This window comes from Equus quagga, chromosome 2 (genome assembly GCF_021613505.1).
Source record: "Equus quagga isolate Etosha38 chromosome 2, UCLA_HA_Equagga_1.0, whole genome shotgun sequence".
Lineage (NCBI taxonomy): Eukaryota > Metazoa > Chordata > Mammalia > Perissodactyla > Equidae > Equus > Equus quagga.
Window position 1 is genome coordinate 53093514 of NC_060268.1, and position 6000 is coordinate 53099513.

Genomic DNA, 6000 nt, shown 5'->3' on the forward strand with positions numbered 1-6000 from the left:
GAAACTTCTCTTCTATTATTGATTGCCTTTTCTGTCACATCCCCCACCCCCTTTCTCAAATTCTATCCATCTCCTGATTCTTGTCTCTTTGTGTTTTTGCTCTGTGCTTTGAGCTCTGTCTCATCTTCCAGGACGCTAATTCAGACATCAATATTGACACCTTTCTCCTTCAATTCATCTCTTGAAATTTTTGCATCAAAATCTTCTTTTTTGGTCTCAGAAAATCAGGGTTTTTTGTGTGTGCTGCACTTAAATCTCCTTTTCTTATTTTTTTGGTTCAAGTTATCTATGCCAGCAGCTATTTCTGTACTGAAGGTTCTGCTCGTAATTCTTCTCCCTGGCTGTTGGGCCCATTAGGAATCTTCTTTTCTTTTGTTTGCTCACTGGGGCTCTGTTCCAGCTACTGGGGTATCTTCGGTGGCAGCATTCCCAAAGCAGAAGAAGAAATAGGCACAGCCTCCCCTGGCCCAAGCTTAGCAGCAGATGGGCTGCCAGTCTTCCGGTGTCGCACCACGAGGAAGCCTGTCCTAGTCTCACCTCTCCAACTCAAGGGTGGTGGCAACTCAACCCATCTGTTCAGTATCTTGAGAACCAGGGAGATCAGTACACTCACAAGGACCTTCCCCCTTGTCCCTTCCTTAGGGTTCCCTGTTACGGTCCTCAGGCAGGAGGACCGTCATCCCCCAACTCTCTCTCTCAGGATTCTGCCAAAGCCTGAAGCCTCACCCACATCCCAGGCCTTGTCTGCCTCCTGGAGGCCCCAGCAGCTGCTTTTCTCAGGAGAAGCAGATGGATTAAATTGCACGTAGAAAAGAGGCAGGATGTGTTCAAGCTGCTATCTTTCCAGAACCCCCTGTTCCTCCTATCTCAGAACTTCTTGACTTCTTGTTTAGTTTTGCATTCCAAAGTGTTCAATAAATATCACTGAAGAAATGCCACTACCCCTACCTCAAATCCTCTCTGGTGCAGGTTCTACTAATTATGCTTTTGAAAGGTAACTCAAACCAGCTTAAATTTAAAAATAATTTTTTTAATCTCACAAAAAACACAAAGCCCCAAGGTAGGGTGGGCTTTGGGGATGGTTGATTCAGCAGCTCAGTAATGGCATTAAGATGAAGTTTTTTTCTTTTCTCTACTCTGCCATCTTTGATGTTGGCTTCCTCCTCAGACTGACAGCAAGTTGGCTGCTGCAACTCCAGGCGGCACTCTTAGAATGACAACATCTAGAGAAAGAAAAGTAGAAATTTCCTCACATCTTCCTGGCCAGATTGGGTTCCATGCCCAATCCTAAACTTGGCAGGGGTAATGGGATTAACCAAAGACCAATCATCCCTAACCACATGGCTGTTTGAAAAGGCACTTCAAATCAGGGAACACCTGCTCGCAAGCTAAATGTTCTCAGTTCAATATGCAGCTTTTCACACAAAAACAAGAATAGTTGGCATTTGAGTGCTCACCATATACAAGGTGCCTGACAACATTCTCATTTAATCCTCATCTCAGTCCCCTAAGGGACATTATCATCCTTGTTTCACAGATAACGTACCTAGAGCCTAACTCTTACAAGGTCACACAGTTAATGAACCATCATTTCTCTCCTTATAGATTCTGTATGTCTAGGAATGCAGCCTAGCATTGCAGTCAGCAACAGAAAACGTCCTCCTCATATTAATTCCCTTGGACCCCATGTGAGGGCTATAACTAGGTACTCTACTTTAAGATGCTGCCTTTCATACTGCGGAGCAAGGTAACCAGCTAACAGTGCGACTGACTCATAGCAGGCCACTAGCTGTGCTGCTGGGACTGTGCAGAGGCATTTGGCTATGCCTCGGAGTTTCACCTTTCTTTCATTATATAACAAGCCCAAGAATCCTCTTATATCATAAAACAAGCCTCAAATCTTAATATGGAACAGCTGAGCCTTACACATTAAACATTCTTGGCTTGCACATTCATTTTGTATATTCCCTTAGAAACTAACAACTATCTGGGAAGCCAAACAAGTATTTTATACTCCTATCTACGAATGAAACTCTTTGCACGGGGGGCTCTGGAGGGCATGTGTGTTCAGTTAAGTGTTCTCCCACTATAAAAGCAATACATGCACATAGAACACATCAGGGGAAAGGAACCTATAGTTCTTCTTCCCAACTCTCTTTCTCCCCCGCCAAGACAATCACTGTTAACTATGTAGGGTACTTCTATAGACTCTTTTTGCATTTTTTATTTTTTATTATGGAAATATTCAAATGTACACAAAAGTAGAAATAGTATAATGAAGCCCAATGTTCCCATCATCCAACTTCAACAATCAACATTGACAATGCTTTGTAACATATTTGACATCACAATGTATTTAGTGATTTTAAAAATTATTTATTATTTTTAAAAAATAAAAAATCATTAAAAACCCAAGCAGTATGGAAAGATAAAAATAAAAATCCTCTTCCTCTCCCAAGACCCTTAATTCCAGTGCTCAGAAATAACTTCACAGTTTTTAATGCATCAATTTAGACATTTTTTATAAATAGATTATATATTTTTTGCAAACTTAAAACATTTTCACACACAAGAAATCAGACCATACATATTCATGCTTGCTTTCTCCACTTACTATATCTTGGACTTCTTTAGAAGTAAATACCTTGAGGTGGCCTGCATTCTTCAACAGCTACAGTGTTCCACTGGAAAGCATGCTTAACCCAGGAAAGTGGGGAGGGTGAGAGCTAGCTGATTTGGAAGAAATGTAGATTCTGTCTCCAAAGCCAGAGGTTTACAAAGTGGGTTGTGTACACACCAAGGTATGTGCAAAATGACCCATTCAAATGTGGGAAGAAATATTATAACTTTCATTAATTTTTATGTCATCCCTTAAAATTTTTGCATATTTTAAAACATACATAGTAACAGTGCAATAATGTATTTGCATAATTTATAAATAAATATTTCCGTATTAGGAGTGTGTACTCAAGATTTTTAAGCATGGGATACAAGATCAACAAAGTTGGAGACCACTATCCCACGCAGCTGTTTTGAGTGTCACAGAAAGCAGAGCTGCTTGTAAGAGTGAACGAGTAGGCTAATGACCTGTTCTCCGAATCTCTGTGACCCATTGTCCGTCGGTCCAAAATATTGTAACAGATGTGAAACTCCAAGCCCAGTGAGAATTGTCTAGATAAGGAGAACCTATTCCCGGCTGGGGACCCTATGGAGGTACCCACCATCTAAGCAGCAATTCCCAAAACATTTCCGCAGAACCCAAACTCTTCAGGGGGAAAAAGAGTGTAAGAGTTACCTGGTTGGGAGCACTACACATTGTAAGGCTCTCTCAGAGATCACCCTCAGTGTTCGTAGAGGCTCTAAGAGGCACCTCATTTAAAAAAATCAATAAATGAAAATAAAAGCGAGCAAAAAACGTGTTTGATTTTAACTCAGCATTTCCATTTAACTCTGGAAGCCAGACCCCATTCCAACTTTTTCTTTCTGATATATTTGTTTAAAAACCTGTGGAACTGGGGGCTGGCCCCGTGGCCGAGTGGTTAAGTTCGCGTGCTCCACTGCAGGCAGCCCAGTGTTTCATTGGTTCGAATCCTGGGCACGGACATGGCACTGCTCATCAAACCACGCTGAGGCAGCGTCCCACATACCACAACTAGAAGAACCCACAACGAAGAATATACAACTATGTACCGGGGGCCTTTGGGGAGAAAAAGGAAAAAATAAAATCTTTAAAAAAAACCTATGGAGGGGCTGGCCCCGTGGCCGAGTGGTTAAGTTCGCGCGCTCCGCTGCAGGCGGCCCAGTGTTTCGTCGGTTCGAATCCTGGGCGCGGACATGGCACTGCTCGTCAGACCACGCTGAGGCAGCGTCCCACATGCCACAACTAGAGGAACCCACAACGAAGAATACACAACTATGTACCGGGGGGCTTTGGGGAGAAAAAGGAAAAAATTAAAAAAAAAAAATCTTTAAAAAAAAAACCTATGGAACTGGAATTTTGTGGAAAAACTTTATAGAGAAACGTCGGTGAGCAGGGTGCTGCAGGAAAATACCATCTACAAAATATTGAACATCCACTTTTCCTTATGAAATAGTCAAATAAAAAATACCATAGGTGATTTAGCTCAAGAAAACACTTGTCCACACACACAAAGAAACTAGGGCCTCCCCATTTAATTTCTAATTTGAGCTTTCTGAATCCATTTCTTCTGCCAGGAGTTATAATTTGTTGCTTACACGCTCCAAAGCTAAGCAGTTCTTTTCCCATTTGTGCAAAACGTGGTGGGTATGTTTTATATTCTATAAATATAAGTGCATATTCGATTTTGAAAGAAAATTTCTCCCCGGGGGTAAGGAGAGGAGATGTGCGGCCAGGGGATTTAGAATCAGAGATGTTAAAAGTTAGAAGTATGGGGTTGTAATGAGACTAACACTTGTGCTTATCTTGTGAAACTAGCTTCATTGCCTATTTACAGAGCACACACCCTTTATAAAAATACAAATGGTTATTGAACGGTTATTACAGCCAAGTTCAAGGACATGGAGATTAAGGAAGTGCAGTTCTGTAGAAGAACCAAGAGGGAAAGGACAATCCGGGCACAGGGAAAAACATACCCACTGGCCTGAAAGTACAACAAAGAGTGAAACAGTCAAGGAACTGCCCTATAATCACATCATGTCTAAAGGCTTGTGACTAGTTAGAACAAAATTTACCAAAACTCCAAATTCAGCTCAAGCATCTCTCCTTTGGGAAGTCATCTTGGCTCACATATGTATCTCCTCTGAGCTTCTAGCCACCAGGTATTTGTATATTTTACAGCCCAAATCCTTCTGTATAATAATTACTGGTCTCTTTCTTTCCACTGGACTATGAGCTCCCTGAGAGCATGGATTGCAGTCCCTGGAGAGCGTGAGAACAAAATGCAGTTGGTTGATAAGGGAAGGGGAATCGAAGTAGCCACTGAGCATGGATGATTCTTTCAAGAGCTCAGCTTAGATGAGGCAGGATTCCATTGCAATGTGGCATTTGCAATATCAGAAGGATGCATAGAAAGCCAGACAGCAGAGATCAGAGGGACAGACACCTCACTTAGCACGGGAGGAGGTTAGATGTCCTGATCCGGAGTTTATGGTAGTCATGATACAGAGGTCAAGGTCTGAAAAGCCAAGTCCCTTTCACAACTCCCAAATTGTTGGGCCAACATTCTCAAGAACAATAACCAAGTATGACATCTGCCAAAGTACAAGCCAGCTCTTCGGTAAATGAATAAAATGCCAAGCAAAAAAGAAAAACCATTAAAAAAATATACAAAGGAGTCTGAATGGCTCTGTTTACATACGATAAAATCGAGAGTATAAAATATTACCTTTCCCCAAAGAAAAATTAGCTCTCAGTGCCCTGTATACAACCATTTGACATTATTTAAAATCCTATTTGACCTATTTAACCTCTCTTCATCCTTCAGATTTGGGCTCCAGCACCACTTTCTTGGGGAAGCGTTCCCTGAACTGCCTGACGAGGTCCCACCTCCTCTCTCAGTCCCATCCCTGCATGACCAGCTCTTGGATCACCAAAGGCCTCCCCCTCATAGCACTTGTCATGGTTGGAATTGCACATATATTCACTTGATTATCTGATTACTATTTGTCTCACCTACCAGACCGTAAGCTTCAGGAGGGCAGGCACATTGTTAAGTTCACTACTGTATTCCTATCATCTAGCAGAGGCCCTGGCACAACCAAGTGCTTAAGAAATACCTGTTGAATGAATAACTGAGGTAACTAGTCCATGCAAATCAACAATATGCATACCATAGAAGCCAAAGAATTCCAAACAGCCTCTGATAAGATTTTTCAGGAGATAAGGGAAAAAATTAACAGGTTAATTCTCTTAATCAGAGGTGCTGCTAAGAAATGAAAACTACAATCACAAAACTAAATAATGAAAAATTAATCACAGTACATTGACACTTTAATTAATAAAAACTGGCCTTTTGTGTT